General features: G+C 34.7%; 1 protein-coding gene across 2 annotated transcripts in view; it reads left to right on the forward strand.

Moving 5' to 3' along the window:
• The first annotated feature begins 9,304 nt into the window (after positions 1 to 9,304).
• LOC120432193 (uncharacterized) overlaps positions 9,305 to 25,147 on the forward strand; it is a 41,066-nt gene continuing 25,223 nt past the window's right edge. Inside the window, exons 1-2 of one of the 2 annotated variants that reach the window (XM_052707184.1) lie at positions 9,305 to 9,551; positions 23,614 to 23,897. The gene's annotated coding sequence lies outside the window, so the exon portion shown is untranslated. Of the gene's footprint in view, positions 9,552 to 23,495; positions 23,898 to 25,147 lie in introns of those variants that run through there. The other variant, XM_052707166.1, reaches the window with a different exon arrangement.

A 25,147-nucleotide genomic window follows, 5' to 3' on the forward strand; every position in this document is an offset into this window, starting at 1 on the left:
ATTGTAGATGTGATTTTTGCTGTGTGTGCAGCGTTCGGTGGTATGGTTGAGGAGAGATACCAGATTTTACTGCTGATGAAGGTGTTCAGTAGTGTTACCTTTTGGTGTAAGGTCAAACTGCGCATAGAATGCATCCACACCTGCTGTCCGAATTTTGTCACCAGAGCGTCCCAGTTGATTTGGACCATTTGTCGGACGCAATTAGCAAAAATCACTCCCAGAATTTTAACCGTGTCTACAGTTTGCAACCATGGAACGTGTAGGGGGTTCCCATTGATAAAGCCAACGTCTATAGAGATGGTTTTTCTGGTGTTGAGTATCGCACCGGACACAGTGCGAAAGCGATCGAAAGTTTCTCTCATCATCTCTATTTTGTGTGTGGAGGTGGCGATAACACTGACATCATCGGCGTACGCGACTACGAGATCGTCCCCAGCGACTTGTTGCAGTCAGCTCAGCAGTGGGTGAAGATACAATACAAACAGGTGCATGGACAAGGGGTCCCCTTGTCGGACGGAGCGCTGGATGGGGAAGGCTGCCGAGAGATTTCCGTTGACGAGCAAGCGAGATGACGATAGATCGCCGATTCGCTTCAGCAGGTCCACCAAGTTCGTGTTGAACCCGAGCGACCGCATCGTGGAGAACAGAAAACTCCTCGATACGAGATCAAATGCCGAGGCAAGATCAAAGCTGATAAGTTTAGCTCTCTTTTTGTGTTGTTTCAGCTGTACGATCCGGTCTTTCAGAGAAAGAGTGGCCTGAAAGATGTTGCGGTTGGAGTTGGAGCATTTTTGGCCGTCGCTGAGAATGTTGTGGGCCCTCATCACGTTCTCCAGCCTCCCCTTGAGGATGCGGGAGAGAGTTTTATAGTCGAAGTTTAGCAGCGAGATTGGCCGGTATGAGCGAGCGGACTCGTCGGTGTTTTTCTTCTTCACCAACACAATTATACCATCGACGAACTCTGGGGGAAAGTTCGAAGAGTTGAGTTCTCTGTGGATGATATCGAAGGCCCGAAGATAGAATTCCTTCGGCAGACCATCGGGACCAGGACTTTTTTTTGACGCACTTGCTTTGATCGCCGAATATATTTCGGCTGTTGTTATCTCGCTCATACAGGCCTCACTCGCTTCGTCTCCAGCGGGAATCACACGGTTACATTCGAAGCGATCCTCTGCATCCACCGCCTCTTCTGCTACCGCGTAAAGCTCCCTGAAGTGGTTGACCATGTGCTCTTCGATTTCTCTGCTACCGTCGATGTGTTCTCCACGGTCGTTGAGTACACGGGTTATTGTTGTTTTTTTCCTTCTTCTTTCTCCCAGCTGGAAGGTTGACAGTGGCTCACCGGCGACGTGTGTTGCGTTGATGTGTACAAACATGTGCGTGAACTCTCGTTGCATAGTCAGCATTTGTGCTTTGATGCGGTTGATCCTGGACAGCATACGGGGGTTTTGGTAATAGCCATCGTATGCTACCCGGAGCTCAGCATAGAGTCGTTGGTGTTTACGCTGATAGTCATCATAAATGATTTTTGACTTCCAGCAGAAAAACTTTTTAAGTTTCGGCTTAGCAAACGAGAGCCACCACATCATCCAGCTCGGGAAATTTCGCCGTTGACGGGTCCAAAACTGCCAGCTGAGCTGCAGCTCTTCAAGGTGTTCTCTAGAGAGAAGATGGGGACGAAGAGACCAAAACCCACGGCCAGGTGCTCTACCGAGAATGGGAAGGCAGAGTCTGGCGGTCACCGCCTTGTGGTTCGTGAAGGAGCATGCGTGAGCGGCGATAGTCCTTAGGCCTTCATTCAGTCCAGGGCTGACGTAGATACGGTCAAGTCTAGACTGAGAGTTGTGGGTAATATAGGTAGGGCCAGGGGAGGTCGGGTGAAGCTTGACCCAAACATCTTGCAGCTGTAGTTGTTGTATGGTGGTGTGGAGAGAGGGACTGTAGTTGTTACCAGTTGCATCACATTGTCTTACCACACAGTTAAAATCTCCTGACACTATCACGTGCTCGGTTTGATGTCGCAGATAGTACGCAAGAGTGTTGTTGAAAAAACGCTCCCGTTCGGCTCGCAGAGCGGTTCCGGACGGAGCGTAGATGCAGCACAGTGTGGTATTGTGGACACGAACGGTTATTAGCCGTCCGTCAAGGCTTTTTTCGATGTGTGAGAAAACGATGTGGTCCTTGAGTGCGATCGCTGTTCCTCTTCTCGCGTGATCCACATTGCAGACAAGGTTGTAGCCAGGCAGCACAAGTTGCTCGTTTTCTACTTCTTGCAAGAAGATGATGTCGAGTTCCATCGTTCTTGCAAAAGATCGCAGTGCGTTGATTTTGGTAGTGTTAGTGATGGTGTTTATATTGATAGTAGCGATGTTATAGCTGTGTTGAGCCATTTTACAACGCATCATCTCCCATATCGTTGTCCTCGTCGTTTGGTCGCACTTTCTTCGCCCCGGAGCCGGAACGTAGCGAGCGTTTGCTGTTGGTGGAGGTCGTCGATGTGTCCGTGTCGTATCCCTCAGATACGGTCTTCTTCGTGAGTACTAGTGTGGTCTTTGGTGGCAACATATTGGTGAGATCTGTCTTGCTGGTGGTGGCCAGCTGCGCGGTTGGCTTGACAGCGGGGGTCAAGGCCAAGGGAGATGACCCTGGAGGGGTTTTCTTACTGTCGGTGAGCTTGGTGAAAACCGACTTCTGCATTGGTTTCTTCGTTTTCTTCTGCTTTGACTCGCGCGTTGAAGAAGTCTTGGCTGAAGGTACTTGTTTTGCCGCGTCAGCGTAGGTTTTTTGAACAAGAAGCTTCTTGTTCTCGACGCAGCTTATGCCGTTGTGAGCATAATCCTGGCAATGCTTACATGTCTGCTTCTGGCCATAGTATGACAAAGCAGTAAGTTCTCCGTCGATTACCACATACGATGGAATGTTCTGTTTGACCTTCATCTTGGCCACCCAGATTCCGGATGGAAAACCATCGTACGCGAATTTTTCTCCCCACATCAGCTCGCGAAGTCCGTAAACTTCACCGTATGCCGAGAGGAAGTCCACGATCGCTTGCTCCTGGATGTCTTCAGGAAGGTCGTGGAGTTTTACTTCCACAGCTCCATCTTCCATCACGATACGTAGCTTGTAGATTTTGTCTTCCACTTCGATTTCGTGTTTGTTGTCGTTTTCTTCCACTACTCGTTGTGCGATCGCAAGATCGGTAGTTTTCACAAAAGCACAACCATGTGTACGGCTGCACTGAATGCGTTCCACCTCCTCGCGTTTCAGACCGATGACCGTCGCGATGAATTCGTGCACTTCTTCGAAACTAGGTTTTTTCGGTATCATCGAATAGTCGATCCGAAAAGTATTGATCCGACGGGCCATCCCGGACCGGCGTGTCCGCGATTAGCGGTTGCTTATTGAAGGACAAACTGAGGAAAAATACTTGATCAGCCCTTTTCAACAAGCACGTCTGCTCAGCTCAACAGATGAGCGGTAACTGATTTGCAAAAAACTCTACTTTTAGTTTTATTTTTCATTTTTTTATATGTTTTAGGGGACATAAAATGACAGCTTTTCTGAAATGTCCAGGTTGTGCAAACAATCATTTACCGAGTTATGAATTTTTGAATCAATACTGATTTTTTCCAAAAATTCGAAAAAGTTTTCAACTTCATTTTTGCCTTCCTCACCTTACTGAGGAAAGGCTATAAAATCACTCGAAAAATGAACTTCTTAATTTGACCTCGTAGACCCACCTTCACGTATACCTATCGACTCAGAATCAAATTCTGAGCAAATGTCTGTGTGTGTGTGTAGGGATGTGGGTCTGTGCACCAAAAAATATGCACTCGATTATCGCAGCACTGGCTGAACCGATTTGGACCGTTTTGGTCTCATTCGATTCGTCTTGGGGTCCCATAAGTCCCTATTGAAAATTATGAAGTTTAGTAAAGTACTTCAAAAGTTATGCTAAAAAAACGATTTTGGCGTATGTCCGGAAGATTGTAAAAAGGGTGGTTTTTGTAAGAAACCCTGTCATGTTATACATTTTCAGAAAGGTATTAAAAATACCTTTCCAATGAGCCCAAAACATAGAGCTATCTAAGCCCGATCTCACACACACTAGCACACCATTTGTTTTGCTGGCGGGTACAAAATTTAACCTCACTTTTTTTCGTGTACGTACACGCAATACATGCGCACTTAGATAACTCTATTGAAGATCTGATAACCCTATCAAAAGTTATTAGCACTTAAGTGTTATTTATACACTTTTTGGAGGCCGGATCTCAGATATTTCAATGAAAATGATGTCCGGGTCTATCATGCGACCCATCATTAGTTAGATAATCGAAAGACCTTTCAAATGAGCCTAAAACATCAAGGATCTGACAATCCTATCAAAAGTTATTGGCACTTAAGTGTTATTTATACACTTTTTAGAGGTTTGATTTCAGATATTGTGATAAAAATATTGTCTGAATCTTCCATGCGAACTATCGTTGGATAGGTTTTTTTTTATCAGACCTTGCCGATGAGCCAGAAATATTGATGGTCTGCGAACCATATCAAAAGAAATGAGTAATAAAGTTGATTTGTTAAACATGTTAAGGGGGAATGTTGCTACTTTTACTGAATGTATTGACTTTATGAATATGAGGAAGGCACCAACCACCTAAAGGTGGATTAAGTAAGGTTTTTGATGTAAAATCAAATTTGCAATTAAAAAGTACTTTAGTGAAATTTTGGTAAAGTCCACCGTTCTCAAGTTTAAGTCATTTTTAGGTAAACGAAAAAAAAACGAAGTTGACTTTATAGCCGTCGGCCACCATTGCTAGTACCAACCACTAGTGTCTTTCTTTTTTTTTTAATCTACAAGGACTTCGCCGCCCTGGGCTCCTAAGTGTATGAAAGTATGGCACGGAGCGACAGCGCCGAATACCCATATTTACACAAAGAATTTTAGAGCGCCCGCCGCGGGATTCGAACCGGCGACCTCTGGATTGGAGTCCAGTGCGCGGTCCGATTGATCCACACGGGCGGGACATTTTTAGGTAACTTTTTTGAAAATAGTCGCAGTTTTTCATTTTTTTTTAAATTAGTGCACACCACAAATGTGCTCACTTTTGAAAAGCTGAGAAAATTCTCTCCAGGTTTTTAAGCGAAGGTGATTTTGACATTTCGGACGTTCACCATTCGAACGCCATTTTCGCTTAAAAAGCTGGCTATATTTTGCTTTTTAGAACTTTGTTGCTTATAACATAGATATTCCCATGCAAAGGTTTTAAAAACAGGAAAATTGATGTTTTTCAAGTCTCACCCAAACAATCCACCATTTTCTAATGTCGATATCTCAGCAACTAATGGTCCGATTTTCAATGTTAAAATATGAAACATTCGTAAAATTTTCTGATCTCTTCGAAAAAAAAATATTTTAATTTTTTTAAAGCAAAACTAACATTTTAAAAGGGCCAAACATTCAATGTTACGCGATAGTGAACACCGAACATTTTCAAAAATTTAAAGGATTTTTGAATCAACCCAAAAATGCTAAAAATGATTGTAAACGCAGGGGAATACATTTTAAATTGATTTCAGCTGATTGCACTTAAATTTCTATTGAAGTTTTAAGTTTTTTGAAAAAATATTTTTTGCCCCCTAATTTATCGGACCAACTTTGAAGGGGGGGGGGGGGGGGAGACAAAAACTTTAAATAAAATTTGTACCAGCCTTTCATGAGCAGGACATACTACTGGTTTACAAATTCACATCCGCCCATTTACATTGTTTTGCATAATTCAAGCAGATTGATGCGTAATTTTTTTTTCATTAAATCAAAATTAAATTTTGCTAAGCTTTGGACAGTTCACAGTTACACCAACAACTGATATTATTTCAGAACTCTTTCATGCACCCGGCCGGCTTTTTTATCTCTCCCCGCAAGCGCAATCGACTGAAATAGGGCAGATCTCGAGATCGGCATTGAATCTTCGAAAATGGGATGGATATCCATCAAATGATAAAAAAAATGGTCGTGTTAGTTTGCAATAGGGCGTAACAGCCTTCACGATCCCGACACGTTTTTGATTTTGTTTATCTCGAAATTTCTTATTCCTCGCTGAGGAAAAGCTTTATAAAATCACTTGAAAAACCAAAGTTCCTAATTCGACCTACTAGACCAGTGATTCTCAACCTTTTTCGATCCATTCCCTTATTGGTTGATTTTCATGAACTTCATTCCCCCCAGCCCCCCCCCCCCCTCCCCATTAATTTTTAACTAATTTGTATCATTGTACAAATATAATAATTTTGGCTTTAATGTTTGTAGAATGATTACATTTTTTGAAAACATTTTTTTTTCTATGATCGTAACAATTTAGAAATACTTCTAGCACTCATAGCTTATTTTCAATAACTGTTCATATTTAATTTAATTTAATTTAATATTTGTTCATTAATCTTTTAAAACTGAGCAACTCTCTACGAAATCGGCCGATTTCGACCATTTTTATTTTTTCTATTTTTTGATTTGGCTCAAACTTTGTGGGGGCCTTCCCTATGACCAAATAAGCTATGTTGTGTCATTGGTTCACCCATACAAGTCTCCATACAATTTTGGCAGCTGTCCATACAAAAAATGGTATGTAAATATTCAAACAGCTGTAACTTTTGAGTGAATTTTCTGATCAATTTGGTGTCTTCGGCAAAGTTGTAGGTATTGTTGAGGACTTTTGAGAAAAAAATAGGTACACGGAAAAAAATTTGCAGATTTTTTAATCAACTTTTTTTTCACTAAAACTTAATTTCCCAAAATATAGCTATAGAGAAACATGGTCAAAAAATCTGACGCCGAGTTATGATTTTTTGAAAAAATAGTGATTTTTGGAAAAACTCAAAGTTTTATGCAAAAACAAGTTTGACATTTTTTTTAATACAAAATTGAATTTGCAATCGAAAAGTACTTCACAGATTTTTTGATAAAAAGCTCCGTTTTCAAGATATAGCCACCGAAAGTTTGATTTTAGCGAAATATTTGCAGTTTTTTTATTTTTAAAAATAGTGACCATGAGTGACCATTTCTAAAAATATTTTTTTTGAAAAGTTCAGAAAATTTTCTATAAAATTGTCTAAGAGACATTGAAGATTGGACCTCGAGTTGCTGAGATACAGCCGCTTTAAGAAAAAGAAACACGAAAATTGAAGTTTTCTAAATCTTACCAAAACAACCCACCATTTTCTAATGACGATATCTCAGCAACTAATGGTCCGATTTTCAATGTTAATCCATGAAAAATTCGTGAAATTTTCCGATCTTTTCGAAAAAAATATTTTGAAATTTTTTAAATCAAGACTAACATTTCAAAAGGGCGTAATATTCTATGTTTGGCCCTTTTGAAATGTTAGTCTTGATTTAAAAAAATTCAAAATATTTTTTTCGAAAAGATCGGAAAATTTCACGAATGTTTCATGTATTAACATTGAAAATCGGACCATTAGTTGCTGAGATATCGTCATTAGAAAATGGTGGGTTGTTTTGGTGAGATTTAGAAAACTTCAATTTTCGTGTTTCTTTTTCTTAAAGCGGCTGTATCTCAGCAACCAGAGGTCCAATCTTCAATGTCTCTTAGACAATTTTATAGAAAATTTTCTGAACTTTTCAAAAAAATATTTTTAGAAATGGTCACTCATGGTCACTATTTTTAAAAATCAAAAAACTGCAAATATTTCGCTAAAATCAAACTTTCGGTGGCTATATCTTGAAAACGGAGCTTTTTATCAAAAAATCTGTGAAGTACTTTTTGATTGCAAATTCAATTTTGCATTAAAAAATAATGTCAAACTTGTTTTTGCATGAAACTTAATTTTTTTCCAAAAATCACTATTTTTTCAAAAAATCACAACTCGGCGTCAGATTTTTTGACCATGTTTTTCTATAGCTCAAAAGTTGCGGATTTTTGTCCCCTAAAACATATCAAAAAATCTCGAAAATCAAAAAATACATATTTTGGGAAATTGAGTTTTAGTGAAAAAAAAGTTGATTAAAAAATCTGCAAATTTTTTTTCCGTGTACCTATTTTTTTCTCAAAAGTCCTCAACAATACCTACAACTTTGCCGAAGACACCAAATTGATCGGAAAATTCACTCAAAAGTTATAGCTGTTTGAATATTTACATACCATTTTTGTATGGACAGCTGCCAAAATTGTATGGAGACTTGTATGGGTGAACCAATGACACAAAATAGCTTATTTGGTCATAGGGAAGGCCCCCACAAAGATTGAGCCAAATCAAAAAATACAAATAAAATCCATTTCCGGTTTTAGTAGAGAATTGCTCAATCTGTTTTTTTTTATCAGCCATAGAAATTAGTAAAAAAATATATTAAAGAATTTGTATTTTACTGAAAACTATATAATTTTCAAAAGTTACATCAATGCTTAAACTCATGGAAAACTCCCAGAAATTTATGAAGATAATTTTCTCTAAAAGAAAAAAAAAACGAATGAATGCAAAACCTCACAAATATATTTTGTTGTTAATTTACAAAAAAATGTTAATGTTATGTTTTTAGTTTATGATGGAAAAATGATTTTCATGACCTTACGAAAATTATAGGCTAGTTTTGGACAAAACATTTTGTTGATTTGAAAATCAAGATTTTTTTTGAATCAACGCTAAACGTGAATGCAACTTTTTCAAAACAACAACAGATTTTTGTGGAATTGAGAAAATCGGTGTTGATAATATTCAACAAAACTTTGGTTTAATCAAACCTCGTATCCAGATTTTTAATTGAAGATGGCGTTACGAATGGCGCACGCCCGAAATGTCAAAATCGCGCAGTGGTACCAACATTAGAAAAAATGTGGCTGTCATGCCATGGCACACTTTTTTGTAATGTTGGTACCACTGCGTGATTTTGACATTTCGGGCGTGCACCATTCGTAACGCCATCTTCGCTTAAAAATCTGGATAGGCTGATCGTACAAAATATTTTTCTGCGTGCATTTTTAGAAAGGTTTTTAATAGACATTTTCACCGACCCAAAGATTGAAGATCTGGTAACCTTATCGGAATTGTATAATTGTTTTGATTCATTTTTCATCGCCAAATGTACATGGCGACATTGGAATGCTCTAAAACTTTATAAAATAGTTAAAAATCACGTATCTTTGACAATTTAAGGATCAAAATAAATTAGTTAATTTTAATAAATGAAGTATCAGTCCACCCTACCGTAGGCTTAAGCCACCCGGCGCTCAATAAAGTCACTCACGTGCACACACATACATGCTGGGTGGTGTGTGTGTGTGTGGGTGCGCTTCCCCGATAAACATACTTCTGCACATGGCGGATTTGTCCCACGTTACTGTTATTTCCAGTTGGATTTTTATTCTTTTCTCTCTTTCTCCCGTTTTTCTGTTCTCTTCTCCTCTCTCTGTTCTGCGTCAGTTTTATCTCGCAATCCTACGGTACGGACCGCGCGCGACTTAATTCTGTACTTTTTTATATTGCACAATTTTTGTGCCTTTAATTCGCGTGACTTGTTTTTAGAAGCTTTTTTTGTGTGTGCTAATTATGAGTTTTTGTTAACTCACGTAACAATAGATTGTGTTGCTTACTAACACTAACGTAGATCGATTGTTCTTAATCGAAATTTAAAAACACGGTCACTCACCTGACTTAAGCCGGAATTTTTATCCATCGTCGTTCGCTAGTGTGGTAGTGCGTATGTCAATCCACCCAGCAGGGCAATTTGGCGAAATCAAAAATCCAAGTATGCAGAAGTTATCTACCAAATTGGTACATATGTCTACCTCGAAGGATTTTTAGTCTACCTCAATAGTTCAGTAAGTAGCATTGCCCTGCTGGAAAGATACCAGTTTTCAAGAAAACGACGTCAAATCAATTTCTGAAGTAATACAAAGTAGTCTACCTCCGTTCTACCTAACGAATCTGCAATCAAATTTTTCCTAAACTTCTTTTAAGTAGTACTTCTCTTTATACTTAATTTTCAAAGTACTTTATATACCGACTTTGAGTACGGCATCGTGTTCCTTGGAAAATTCTAGCCCGATTTGACCTATAAAAGTCCATACTTAAGTTGAAAAATGGCGGTTCTGGAGCAAATTAAAGATTGTTCAAAAATGAGCTACCATGCGTCTCCATCAAACAGAAGAATTAACCCTAAAGTTCAATATATCTGCAGTTCTGATTATTCCTAGCATGTAGCAAGTGTTTTTGCTGCAAAATGATGCCACATAATTATTTTATCACATTCTACCCCATAAAGAAATAAAGATAGCTAATGAATATTTAAAGAACAAACAATGGACATTTTGATAAAACATCAAATAAAAGCAGTCCTGCTGAAAATCTGTGGCACATCCAATGATTGCTGAATGTAGTTCTGATGTCTAAGAATGAAATTCAGTCATTCTACCAAATTCTACCTCATTATAAAATTGTTTTTAAACACATTTTTTAAGAAATTCCAACAAATTCCTTAAGAAAATTGCAATTTTAATAAAATTTCAAATAAAAGCAGCCCTGCTGACAATCTGTGACTCATTCAATAAATTGAGAATGTTGTTCTGATGTCTAAGAATGAAATTCAGTCATTCTACCAAATTCTACCTCATTGTAAAATTGTTTCTAAACACATTTTTCAAGAAATTCCAACAAATTCCTTAAGAAAATTGCAATTGTAATTAAATTTCAAATAAAAGCAGCCCTGCTGACAATCTGTGACTCATTGAATAGTTGGAGAATGTTGTTCTGATGTCTAAGAATGAAATTCAGTCATTCTACCAAATTCTACCTCATTGTAAAATTGTTTTTAAATACATTTATTCAGAAATTCCATCAAATTTCTCAAGAAACTTGCAATTTTAATAAAAATTCAAATAAAAGCAGCCCTGCTGACAATCTGTGGCTCATTCAATGAAAGGAGAATGTTGTTCTGATGTCTAAGAATGATATTCAGTCATTCTACCAAATTCTACCTTATTGTAAAATTTGTTTTGAAACACATTTTTTAATAAATTCCAACAAATTCCATAAGAAAATAGAAAATTTTAATAAAATTTCAAATAAAAGCAGCCCTGCTGACAATCTGTGGCTCATTCAATGATTGGAGAATGTTGTTTTGATGTCTAAGAATGATATTCAGTTATTCTACCAAATTCTACCTACTAAATTTTACCTCATTGTTAAATAGTTTTTAAAAACATTTTTTGATAAATTCCATCAAATTCCTTAAGAAAATTGCAATTTTAATAAAATTTTAAATAAAATCTATTCTGTTGATAATCTGAGGCACATAAAATGATTGGAGATTGTTGTTCTGATGTCTAACAATGAAATTCAGTAATTCTACCAAATTCTACCTCATTGTAAATTGTTTTTTAATACATTTTTTAAGACATTCCAACAAATTTATTAAGAAAATTGCAATTTTAATAAAATTTCAAATAAAAGCAGCCCTGCTGATAATCTGTTGCTCATTCAATAAGTGGAGAATGTTGTTCTGATGTCTAAGAATGAAATTCAGTCCTTCTGCCAAATTTTACCTCATTGTAAAATTGTTTCTAAACACATTTTTTAATAAATTCCAACAAATTCCTTACGAAAATTGCAAATTTTAATAAAATTTCAAATTAAAGCAGCCCTGCTAACAATCTGTGACTCATTCAATAATTGGAGAATGTTGTTACCTAATTGTAAAATTTGTTTTGAAACACTTTTTTTTTATAAATTCCAACAAATTCCATAAGAAAATAGAAAATTTTAATAAAATTTCAAATAAAAGCAGCCCTGCTGACAATCTGTGGCTCATTCAATGATTGGAGAATGTTGTTCTGATGTCTAAGAATGATATTCAGTTATTCTACCAAATTCTACCTCATTGTAAAATTGATTTTAAATACATTTATTAAGAAATTCCATCAAATTACTTAAGAAAATTGCAATTTTAATAAAATTTCAAATAAAAGCAGCCCTGCTAACAATCTGTGACTCATTCAATAATTGGAGAATGTTGTTCTGATGTCTAAGAATGAAATTCAGTCATTCTACCAAATTCTACCTCATTGTAAAATTGTTTTTAAATATTTTTTTTGATAAATTCCATCAAATTTCTTAAGAAAATTGCAATTTTAATAAATTTCAAATAAAAGCAGCCCTGCTGACAATCTGTTGCTCATTCAATGAGTGGAGAATGTTGTTCTGATGTCTAACAATGAAATTCAGTCATTCTACCAAATTCTACCTCATTGTAAAATTGTTTTTAAACACATTTTTTAATAAATTCCAACAAATTCCTTAAGAAAATTGCAATTTTAATAAAAATTCAAATAAAAGCACCCCTGCTGACAATCTGTGACTAATTCAATGATTGGAGAATGTTGTTCTTATGTCTAAGAATGATATTCAGTCATTCTACCAAATTCTACCTAATTGTAAAATTTGTTTTGAAACACATTTTTTAATAAATTCCAACAAATTCCATAAGAAAATAGAAAATTTTAATAAAATTTCAAATAAAAGCAGCCCTGCTGGCTCATTCAATGATTGGAGAATGTTGTTCTGATGTCTAAGAATGAAATTCAGTCCTTCTGCCAAATTCTACCTCATTGTAAAATTGTTTCTAAACACATTTTTTAAGAAATTCCAACAAATTCCTTAAGAAAATTGCAATTTTAATAAAATTTCAAATAAAAGCAGCCCTGCTAACAATCTGTGACTCATTCAATAATTGGAGAATGTTGTTCTGATGTCTAAGAATGATATTCAGTCATTCTACCAAATTCTATCTCATTGTAAAATTGTTTCTAAACACATTTTTCAAGAAATTCCAACAAATTCCTTAAGAAAATTGCAATTTTAATTAAATTTCAAATAAAAGCAGCCCTGCTGACAATCTGTGACTCATTGAAAAGTTGGAGAATTTTGTTCTGATGTCTAAGAATGAAATTCAGTCATTCTACCAAATTCTACCACATTGTAAAATTGTTTTTAAAAACATTTATTAAGAAATTCCATCAAATTTCTCAAGAAACTTGCAATTCTAATAAAAATTCAAATAAAAGCAGCCCTGCTGACAATCTGTGGCTCATTCAATGATTGAAGAATGATGATTGAATGAATGATTGAATGAGCCACAGATTGTCAGCAGGGCTGCTTTTATGTGAATTTTTATTAAAATTGCAATTTTCTTAAGTAATTTGATGGAATTTCTTAACAAAAGTATTTAAAATCAATTTTACAATGAGGTAGAATTTGGTAGAATAACTGAATATCATTCTTAGACATCAGAACAACATTCTCCAACCATTGTATGAGTCACAGATTGTCAGCAGGGCTGCTTTTATTTGAAATTTTATTAAAATTGCAAATTTCTTAAGAAATTTGATGGAATTTCGTAATAAATGTATTTAAAATCAATTTTACAATGAGGTAGAATTTGGTAGAATTACTAAATATGGGTGTATCCCATTTGGCATAAAGCCATTTGGCATAATGCCGTTTGGCATAACGCCGTTTGGCATAATGCCGTTTGGCATAATGGACGTTTGGCATAACGGTCATTTGGCATAATGGCCATTTGGCATAATGGTCATTTGGCATAATGATATTAAATTTTCAAAATTATTTCAATTCCATATACTGGGATCAATCGGGACTACACAGTCATTTTTAATTTTCGAGCTCGGCAGAATTCTGCCGAAAACAGAACAACTGATTTTTTCGGCAGAAAAATGCCGAACTTCGGCATATCAACTGTCATTTTTCGCCGAGAATTCGGTAGAATGACTTCCATTTTGCCGAGATTCGGCATATATTTCTGCCGAGCGATAAGTTGTTCTGATTTCGGCAGAATTTTGCCGAAGTTCGGCATAAAAATCTAAGTGTGTACACTTTGAATGAGGACAGCAGTTTTTAGTACATTTTATAGCTTGACATTTAAAAAACAATGCACTTTTTTGAATGTTACATAATTTATAACACCATCGCTAAAAATTTCAACTTTTTATTCTAGCTCTTCTGGCAGCTTGCTTGCCCACTGAGAATTTTGGTTCGAGCCTCGAAGCGATCTGGTTCGAGATCGATCCTGAATCTTTTCTGCAGTAGCAGCAAGTGCTGCCAGAAGAGCTTAAAGAGTTGAAGTTTTCAGCGGTGGTGTTATAAATTCTGTAACATTATTAATATTTGACGAATCTTTTCGCACTCTTCGGCAAAGTTGTTCCCTGGAACACGAACTATGAGCTCTTGAGGTTGATGAAAAATCCAAAAATCATTAAAGGACTCAAAACTCAGAACCAGAACGCACCGATTATACGGGTTTAAATCCCATTTAAATTTCAAGCGCCAGATCCTGTCATAATCAATCAAGCTCATATTTGGGATTCGGGCAGTACATCCAGGAGATCATGCCCTGAGATGCCCGCAAAATTCACCCATTTTGTAACATCCTACTAACATATACTCATTTATATTACAGGGTGAATATTAGTTAGGAAAAAAAATATCAAAAATAGATTTAGAAACTAGTTTTTCTACGATTTTATCAGCAAGTAGTGCTACTTCCATTCAAATATACACAAAAGTGAGATTTGTATTTGAAATGTAAAGCATTCCACTTTGTCATTTACGTAGGAACATATTAATTCACCGTCTTCAGCTTTGGATCTAACCCAAAAAAGCTGCGGATAATTTTTTTCTGATCTCTCAACTGTTGACTCAAGGTTTATATATAAGAAAGGGACACTTTCTAGACGTGTGACAACTGTTGAAAAAAGTTTAATTTTCCTTCTAAAGTTGAATTTTCTTCATTAAACAGGGGATGATGCGCTTCAGCTGTGGTCACAACTCAAGTTTTCCCTTCTTTAAAAAATATTCACCTATATCAGCAGTCAAAGAGTTTTCCCTTCTTTAAAGAAGGAAAAAATCAACTTGTATCAGGAGTCAAGAGAGTTTTCCCTTCTTTAAAGAAGGGAAAATTCAACTCATGTTAGTAGTTATCTCAAGTCAAAGAAAGTTCACTTCTTAAAAGAAAGGTAAATTCAACTTGTGACAGCAATTATCACAAGTCAAGAGAATTTTCCCTTCTTTAATGGAGAGAAAATTCAAACACATAGGGATAATTCAACTCATGTTAGTAGTAATCACAAGTAAAGAGAATTTTCCATTATTTAAAGAAAGGAAAATTCAACTTGTGTCAGTAGTCATCACAAGTCAGTGAGTTTTTTTCCCTTCTTTGAATAATGGACTCTTTACTTGTGATAACTACTAACACGAGTTGAATTATCCCTAATATGTTTGAATTTTCTCACCATTAAAAGGGAAAATTCTCTTAACTTGTGATAATTGCTGACACAAGTTGAATTCACCTTTCTTCTTTATAGAAGTGAAAACCTTCTTTGACTTGAGATAACTACGAACATGAGCTGAATTTTCCCTTCTTTAAAGAAGGGAAAACTCTTTAACTGCTGATATAGGTTAATATTTTTAAAAACGTCTTTACATCCCTTTAAAAGAATTCTATTCATTAGGGAAGTCAGACATTACTGTAAACATAAAATGAATTTAATAAACAGACAGACATTACTGTTAACATAAAATGAATTTAATAAAACATTATTATTATTAAAAAAAGAAGGGAAAACTCGCTTGAGTTGTGACCACAGCTGAAGCGTATTTTCCCCTGTTTAATGAAGAAAATTCAACTTTAGAAGAAAAATTCAACTTTTTCAGCAAACATAAAAAAATGGTGAAATTGGTGAATATTCATCAGTTTCTGATGAATATTTACAGGTTCAGATTTTTACACATTTACAAAAGTAATATTATCTACTCAAAAAAGAGATAATATTCCTAACTAACCAAATTTTCAACCTTCCAAAATTCAATTTTTTGTTCTGTGCAGTTGTCGCTAGTCTAGAAAGTGTCCCTTTCTTCAGAGAAAATATTAACCTTGAATCAGCAGTTGAGAGTTCAGAAATGACCCGCTGCTTTTTTGGGATATATCCAAAGCCATTCCTCCTTTAAAGAAAGGAAAATACAAAATAAAAAAAAGTAAATTCTACTTGTAAGACAAAGTTAAAGAGCATTACAATTCCAGATTAAATTTTCAAAAGGTCATTACTACATAGGTAACCTATAGCACATAGGTTGTTTTGGATATTTACTCTTGAATTCAAATGAGAATCTAACTTTTGAGAATTTTCATATAATCTTAGAAAAACTAGTTTTTAAATCTTGCATATATTTTCCCTATTTTTTCATACAATCTTTAACCTGAAATATCGATGGATAAATGTCGAATATATTTGGCTCAATGGCTTAAAATACACAGAAAAAATTATGGTAATATTCATCAGGAAATGGTGACAGCTCTTGTGTGAAAAAACGTGTAATCTTACGCTGGGAACAATAGCCAGCAGTTTTCAAATCAAGAAAAAAAATCTTTAAGAATGAAAAAATCAGCTTTCGCCGGCAGTTATCAATCCTAATATGGTCTTCTTAAAACAATTCCAATGTTAACTTTATTTTGAAATTATAACATCATTATGCCAAATGACCATTATGCCAAATGGCAGTTATGCCAAATGACCGTTATGCCAAACGTCCATTATGCCAAACGGCATTATGCCAAACGGCGTTATGCCAAACGGCATTATGCCAAATGGCTTTATGCCAAATGGGATACACCCACTAAATATCATTCTTAGACATCAGAACAACATTCTCCAATCATATAATGTGCCTCAGATTATCAACAGAACAGCTTTTATTAAAAAATTAATCAAAATTGCAAGTATCTTAAGGAATTTGATGGAATTTATCAAAAAATGTGTTTAAAAACAATTTTGCAATGAGGTAGAATTTGGTAAAATGACTGAATATCATTCATAGACATCAGAACATTACTCTGCAATCATTGAATCAGCCACAGCCCAGTCACGAAATATTCTAGCAGAGCTGGTTCTGCCAGAATCCTGCTAGAACGGTAGAACATCTCTGTTAGAATGCTGTAAGAATATCCAGCTCTCTAAGAACTCTGCTAGAATCCTGCTAGAACGCCGTGACTGGGAGATTGTCAGCAGGGCTGCTTTTATTTGAATTTTTATTAAAATTGCAATTTTCTTAAGTAATTTGATGGAATTTCTTAATAAATGTATTTAAAATCAATTTTACAAAGAGTTAGAATTTGGTAGAATAACTGAATACCATTCTTAGACATCAGAACAACATTCTTCAATCATTGAATGAGCCACAGATTGTCAACAGGGCTGCTTTTATTTAAATTTATAAAAATCTCTATTTTCTTATGGAATTGGGTACTCAAGCCCTGTGTCAATTTTTATGTACAACGGTAAAAAATACGATTAAAAACAATTTCTGATCACTTTTTTTCATTTAAATGCAAAAAAAAAAATTGACAAGTCAACATTTTTTCGATGGATTAACTATGGTCCCCTTGGAACGAGCTGTCAAGTAGGAGCTTTTCTGTCAAGAAGGACCGCGAGGTTAATTTTTCAAAATTTATTTAATAATCCATTTTAAACTCTTTGTGGTCGTACAAAGGGTCATTGTACTCAGAAAAATAAGCTTTATCGCTTTAAACAATAATATCAGCAATCTAAGCTTCATTTTAGGACCCAACTTGTTTTAATTTATTAAAAAATGTGTTTCAAAACAAATATTACAATAAGGTAGAATTTGGTAGAATGACTGAAAATAATATTCTCCACTCATTGAATGATTCACAGATTGTCAGCAGGGCTGCTATTAATAGATTTTTTATTATAATTGCAATTATCTTAAGTCATTTGATGGAATTTCTTAATAAATGTATTTAAAAACAATTTATCAATGAGGAAGAATTCGGTACAATTACTAAATATCATTCTAAGACATCAGAACAACATTCTCTACTCATTGAATGAGCAACAGATTGTCAGCAGGACTGCTTTTATTTGAAATTTTATTAAAATTGCAATTTTCTTAAGTAATTTGATGGAATTTCTTAATAAATGTATTTAAAAACAATTTAACAATGAGGTAGAATTTGGTAAAATTACTAAATATCATTCTAAGACATCAGAACAACATTCTCCAATCATTGAATGAGCCACATATTGTCAGCAGGGCTGCTTTTATTTGAAATTTTATTAAAATTGCAACTTTCTTAATGAATTTGTTGGAATTTCTTAATAAATGTATTTAAAAACAATTTAACAATGAGGTAGAATTTGGTAAAATTACTAAATATCATTCTAAGACATCAGAACAACATTCTCCAATCATTGAATTAGTCACAGATTGTCAGCAGGGCTGCTTTTATTTGAAATTTTATTAAAATTGCAATTTTCTTAAGGAATTTGTTGGAATTTATTAAAAAATGTGTTTAAAAACAATTTTTCAATGAGGTAGAATTTGGTAGACCGACTGAATTTCATTGTTAGACAACAGAACAACATTCTCCAATCATTGAATGAGCCACAGATTGTCAGCAGGGCTGCTTTTATTTGAAATTTTATTAAAATTGCAGTTTTCTTGAGAAATGTGATGGAATTTCTTAATAAATGTATTAAAAATCAATTTTACAATGAGGTAGAATTTGGTAGAATGACTGAATATCATTCTTAGACATCAGAACAACATTCTCCAATTATTAAATGAGTCTCAGATTGTTAGCAGGGCTGCTTTTATTTGAAATTTTATTAAAATTGAAATTTTCTTAAGTAATTTGATGGAATTTCTTAATAAATGTATTTAAAAACAATTTAACAATGAGGTAGAATTTGGTACAATTACTAAATATCATTCTAAGACATCAGAACAACATTCTCCAATCATTGAATGAGCCACATATTGTCAGCAGGGCTGCTTTTATTTGAAATTTTATTAAAATTGCAACTTTCTTAATGAATTTGTTGGAATTTCTTAATAAATGTATTTAAAAACAATTTTACAATGAGGTAGAATTTGGTAGAATAACTGAATATCATTCTTAGACATCAGAACAACATTCTCCAGTCATTGAATGAGCCACAGATTGTCAGCAGGGCTGCTTTTATTTGAAATTTTATTAAAATTGCAAATTTCTTAAGAAATTTGATGGAATTTCGTAATAAATGTATTTAAAATTCATATTACAATGAGGTAGAATTTGGTAGAATAACTGAATATCATTCTTAGACATCAGAGCAACATTCTCCAATCATTGAATGAGTCACAGATTGTCAGCAGGGCTGCTTTTATTTGAAATTTTATAAAAATCTCTATTTTCTTATGGAATTTATTAAAAATGTGTTTCAAAACAAATATTACAATGAGGTAGTATTCGGTAGAATGATTGAAAATAATATTCTCCACTCATTGAATGAGCCACAGATTGTCAGCAGGGCTGCTTTTATTAGATTTTTTATTAAAATTGCAATTATCTTAAGTCATTTGATGGAATTTCTTAATAAATGTATTTAAAAACAATTTAACAATGAGGTAGAATTTGGTACAATTACTAAATATCATTCTAAGACATCAGAACAACATTCTCCACTCATTGAATTAGTCACAGATTGTCAGCAGGGCTGCTTTTATTTGAAATTTTATTAAAATTGCAATTTTCTTAAGGAATTTGTTGGAATTTATTAAAAAATGTGTTTAAAAACAATTTTTCAATGAGGTAGAATTTGGTAGAATGACTGAATTTCATTGTTAGACATCAGAACAACATTCTCCACTCATTGAATGAGCAACAGATTGTCAGCAGGGCTGCTTTTATTTTAAATTTATTAACATTGCAATTTTCTTGAGAAATTTGATGGAATTTCTTAATAAATGTATTTAAAAACAATTTTACAATGAGGTCGAATTTGGTAGAATGACTGAATATCATTCTTAGACATCAGAACAACATTCTCCAATTATTCAATGAGTCACAGATTGTCAGCAGGGCTGCTTTTATTTGAAATTTTATTAAAATTGCAATTTTCTTAAGGAATTTGATGGAATTTCTTAATAAATGTATTTAAAATCAATTTTACGATGAGATAGAATTTGGTAGAATAACTAAATATCATTCTTAGACATCAGAACAACATTCTCCACTTATTGAATGAGCAACAGATTCTCAGCAGGGCTGCTTTGATTTGAAATTTTATTAAAATTGCAATTTTCTTAATGAATTTGTTGGAATGTCTTAAAAAATGTATTAAAAAGCAATTTTACAATGAGTTACACAAAAAAAAATATTCCTGTAAATTTACATTATTTATCATGTACCAAAAGGTATCATGATAGATGATGTATATTTACATAAGGTTCTTTGGAAATTTACATTAGTTTTGAAAATTTACATTAGTTTTGGAATTTACATTAGTTTTAGAATTTACATTAGTTCAAATCAACTAATTCTGATTGGCCAATGGGAATGAGAAGCTCGACTTGGATTGCAGTAGGAAAAGGGTGTGGTCTATGTTCAATTTTAAAATGATTGAAGCGGGCAGCAAAAGGAAATTCTGATTTTAAAAAGTTGCTTCACAGGTAGGGGACGCTTTCTCGTCGACGGCCAAGTGGAATAACGCTCGACTGGAATCGAACGGACGACGGGTAGGATGTTCGGTGTTACTGCTGCTACCCGCTGCCGACTGAGCCATCTCCGCATTTTATAAACGAGCGGCTAAATCATCAACTTGCTCAGGTCGAGGCTCAGGCAGTGAGTGGGCCAGCGAAATATGAGAGCGATAGAAAGAGAACCAAATACAATTATTTTTAGTTCGGGTAGTTTTCAAGTCATCGTTTGGCAGAAATACATTGGATATATGATTTACATTAAAGAGGAATTTACAGGAAGCCAACACGGGTAGAAATTCATCAGATTTGAGTTTCCATGCTCAAGGTTTCCATTAGATTCATGATTTACATTAGATTTAGATTTACATTGGAGTAATTTCCATGACTTTTTACTCTTTACATCATATTTCAACATTACATTGAGTGAGTTTACATAAGAAACAGTAATTACGTGCTGTGTAAATTTACATATTTTTTTCTGTGTAGAATTTGGTAGAATGACTGAATTTCATTGTTAGACATCAGAACAACAATCTTCAATCATTTAATGTGCCTCAGATTATCAACAGAATAGCTTTTATTTAAAATTTTATTAAAATTGCAATTTTCTTAAGGAATTTGTTGGAATTTCTTTAAAAATGTGTGTAAAAACAATTTTACAATGAGGTAGAATTTTGTAGAATAACTGAATTTCATTCTTAGACATCAGAACAACATTCAGCAATCATTGGATGTGCCACAGATTTTCAGCAGGACTGCTTTTATTTGATATCTATCTTCTATATATACAGCAATTCCCCACGAAAACAGCATGATTCGAAAAAAAAAGTTCTCCGATCGGGCTCAAAATTTTTCTGGGGGATCCTTGGCCGAAATAATTAGACCCGTATTTTTTTGTTTGGCCATTAGGGTGACCTACGCCGTGTTAGGGTGGTCCGAAAAATGGCAATTTTCGTCGATTTTCGCAAAAACCATTTTTTTCAAAAAATCATATCTCCGCGCCATTTCATCCGATTTTATCTGTCCTAGACGCAAAAGAACGGTGATTAGTTTGGCTATTTGGGAAAAATAGTAAGAAGTTTCGAAAATCTAGCTTAACATTTGAAAAGGTCATATGAAAACTTAAAATGCTGTTTTGAAGGTCTCGGGACCAAAGAGCCTATGTCTGAAAATATTTTTATCGGATTCCTCGGAAAATTTCACATAACATATCAAAAAATGGTGAAGTTATGTTTTCGATACTCTGAGATACGATTTTTTGAAAATAAAAACTGGGTTTTTCGACGCGCCACGCGCAAAAATTGGAAAATGACGAAAACGGGGAAAAATCGACTTTTTTTTCACTAAAACTGCGATAACTTTAAAATTTCAGCGATGACCTATAGATGTTATGGTACCAAAAGTTGCGTATTTTAACGAAAATTTTAGTACCCTAACATGTATAGGTCATCGCTGAAATTTTAAAGTTATCGCAGTTTTAGTGAAAAAAGTCGATTTTTTCCCGTTTTCGTCATTTTCCAATTTTTGCGCGTGGCGCGTCGAAAAACACAGTTTTTATTTTCAAAAAATCGTATCTCAGAGTATCGAAAACATAACTTCACCATTTTTTGATATGTTATGTGAAATTTTCCGAGGAATCCGATAAAAATATTTTCAGACATAGGCTCTTTGGTCCCGAGACCTTCAAAACAGCATTTTAAGTTTTCATATGACCTTTTCAAATGTTAAGCTAGATTTTCGAAACCTCTTACTATTTTTCCCAAATAGCCAAACTAATCATCTTTCTTTTGCGTCTAGGACAGCTAAAATCGGATGAAATGGCGCGGAGATATGATTTTTTGAAAAAAGTAGTTTATGCGAAAATCGATGAAAATTGCCATTTTTCGGACCACCCTAACACGGCGTAGGTAATGGCCAAATAAAAAAATACGGGTCTAATTATTTCGGCTAAGGATCCCCCAGAAAAATTTTGAGCCCGATCGGAGAACTTTTTTTCGAATCATGCTGTTTTCGTGGGGAATTGCTGTATATATAAAATTTCGACGGTTTTGTTCGAACGCGAATCAGTTCAATACGGGGCGTCGGATCGAGGTGCTTTTTGTTGCGTTGGGTTCGTATAAGCTCAAGGAAGGTTCTTACGCTAACTAATTGACACTTTGGCCACTCTGGAACCGATTCCGGAGCATCGGCAAATTGTATGGAGAAAGTTACGTAAAATCATATTTTAATCACAGGAGGCTGAATAAGCAAAAAATCAAAAAACGTCAACAAACGAAAAAAAGGCAGAACGAAGTTTGTCGGGTAAGGCTTGTTTTATTAAAATGCCCATTGTTTGTTCTTTAAATATTCATTAGCTATCTTTATTTCTTTATGGGGTAGAATGTGATAAAATATTTATGTGGCATCATTTTGCAGCAAAAACACTTGCTACATGCTAGAAATAATCAGAACTGCAGATATATTGAACTTTAGGGTTAATTCTTCTATTTGATGGAGACGCACGGTAGCTCATTTTTGAACAATCTTTAATTTGCTCCTGAACCGCCATTTTTCAACTTAAGTATGGACTTTTATAAGTCAAATCGGGCTAGAATTTTCCAAGGAACACGATGCCGTGGTCAAAATCGATATATAAAGTACTTTAAGTATAAAGAGAAGTACTATTTATAAGAAGTTTAGGAAAAATCTGATTGCAGATTCGTTAGGTAGAACGAAGGTAGACTACTTTGTATTACTTCAGAAGTTGATTTGTCGTCGTTTTCTTGAAAACTGGTATCTTTCCAGCAGGGCAATGCTACTTACTGAACTATTGAGGTAGACTAAAAATCCTTCGAGGTAGACATATGTACCAATTTGGTAGATAACTTCTGCATACTTGGATTTTTGATTTCGCCAAATTGCCCTGCTGGGTGGATTGACATGTAGTGCGTGTATCGTCGGGATTTCCCCGTGAATGTGTGCGATAAAAATAAGACAGCAGAGGAAAATAAAGTAGTTTCTGTTTGTTTACAAATATTTATTTACGTTTTTATTTATTTCTCGAAGCATTCCTGCAGTCGCGTGTTGCACAAAAATAATCCCGAAAAAAAGTGCACTCGAAAAAATCGTTCTAATCCGATTGAATTAATTTTAGAGTGTGCGAATATGTGTGCGTTTGAGATTGAAAATGTGTGAATAGTCTCGTTTATAACGGTGACGTTTGTATCGTTTTGGTCATCGTTCGATTGCCACCCCCTGAATCCGAAACAGGTGTTTGGGTTGGTGGAATGTGTGAGGAATAAGAGAAGATTTCGGGTTTGGGGAAGACAGGATTGTAGAATAATAAGAAGGTATGTTTTGATGTTTTTTTTTATTTTTGAGCTGTATTTAATTTGTGATTTGGCAAGATAATTGTCATTTTTATAAAATGAAAAACTGTGGAGGAAAAAAGCTTGAAATAGCATATTAAATTAGTTTTTTTGCCTTCCTCACCTTACTGAGGAAAGGCTATAAAATCACTCGAAAAATGAACTTCTTAATTTGACAACCTAGACCCACCTTCACGTATACATATTGACTCAGAATCATGTTCTGGGCAAATGTCTGTGTGGATGTGTGTAGGTGGGTGGACAAAAAATTGTCACTCGATTATCTCCGGACTGGATGAACGGATTTTGACCGTATTAGTCTCATTCGATCCGTCTTGGGGTCCCATAGGTCTCTATTTAAAATCAGCAAGTTTAGTAAAGTACTTCAAAAGTTATGCTAAAAAAACAATTTTGGCGTATGTCCGGAAGATTGTAAAAAGGGTGGTTTTTGCAAGAAAACCTATGATGTTATACATTTTCAGAAAGGTATTGAAAAGACCTTTCCAATGAGCCCAAAACATTGAAGATCTGACAACCCTATCAAAAGTTATTAGCACTTAAGTGTTATTTATACACATTTTGGAGGCCGGATCTCAGATATTTCAATAAAAACAATGTCCGGGTCCATCATGCGACCCATCGTTAGTTAGATAATCGGAAGACCTTTCAAATGAGCCTAAAACATCGAGGATCTGACAACCCTATCAAAAGTTATTAGCACTTAAGTATTTCAATGTTTTTCAGATATTTCAATGAAAATGATTTCCGGGTCCATCATGCGACCTGTCGTTAGTTAGATAATCGAAAGACCTTTCAAATTAACCTAAAACATCGAGGATCTGACAACCCTATCAAAAGTTACTAGCACTTAAGTGTTATTTATACACTTTTTGGAGGCCGGATCTCATGTATGTATTTCAATGAAAATGATTTCCGGGTACATCATGCGACCTGTCGTTAGTTAGATAATCGAAAGGTCTTCAAAACATCGAGAATCTGACAACCCTATCAAAAATTATTAGCACTTAAGTGTTATTTATATTGTTGGATACGTTTTTTATCAGACCTTGCCGATGAGCCAGAAATATTGAAGGTCTGCGAACCCTATCAAAAGAAATGAGTGATAAAGTTGATTTGTTAAACATATTAAGGGGGAATGTTGCTATTTTTACTGAACGTATTGACTTTATGAACATGAGGAAGGCACCAACCACCTTAAGGTGGATTAAGTA

This window comes from Culex pipiens, chromosome 1 (assembly GCF_016801865.2).
Source record: "Culex pipiens pallens isolate TS chromosome 1, TS_CPP_V2, whole genome shotgun sequence".
In the NCBI taxonomy this organism is placed as follows: domain Eukaryota; kingdom Metazoa; phylum Arthropoda; class Insecta; order Diptera; family Culicidae; genus Culex; species Culex pipiens.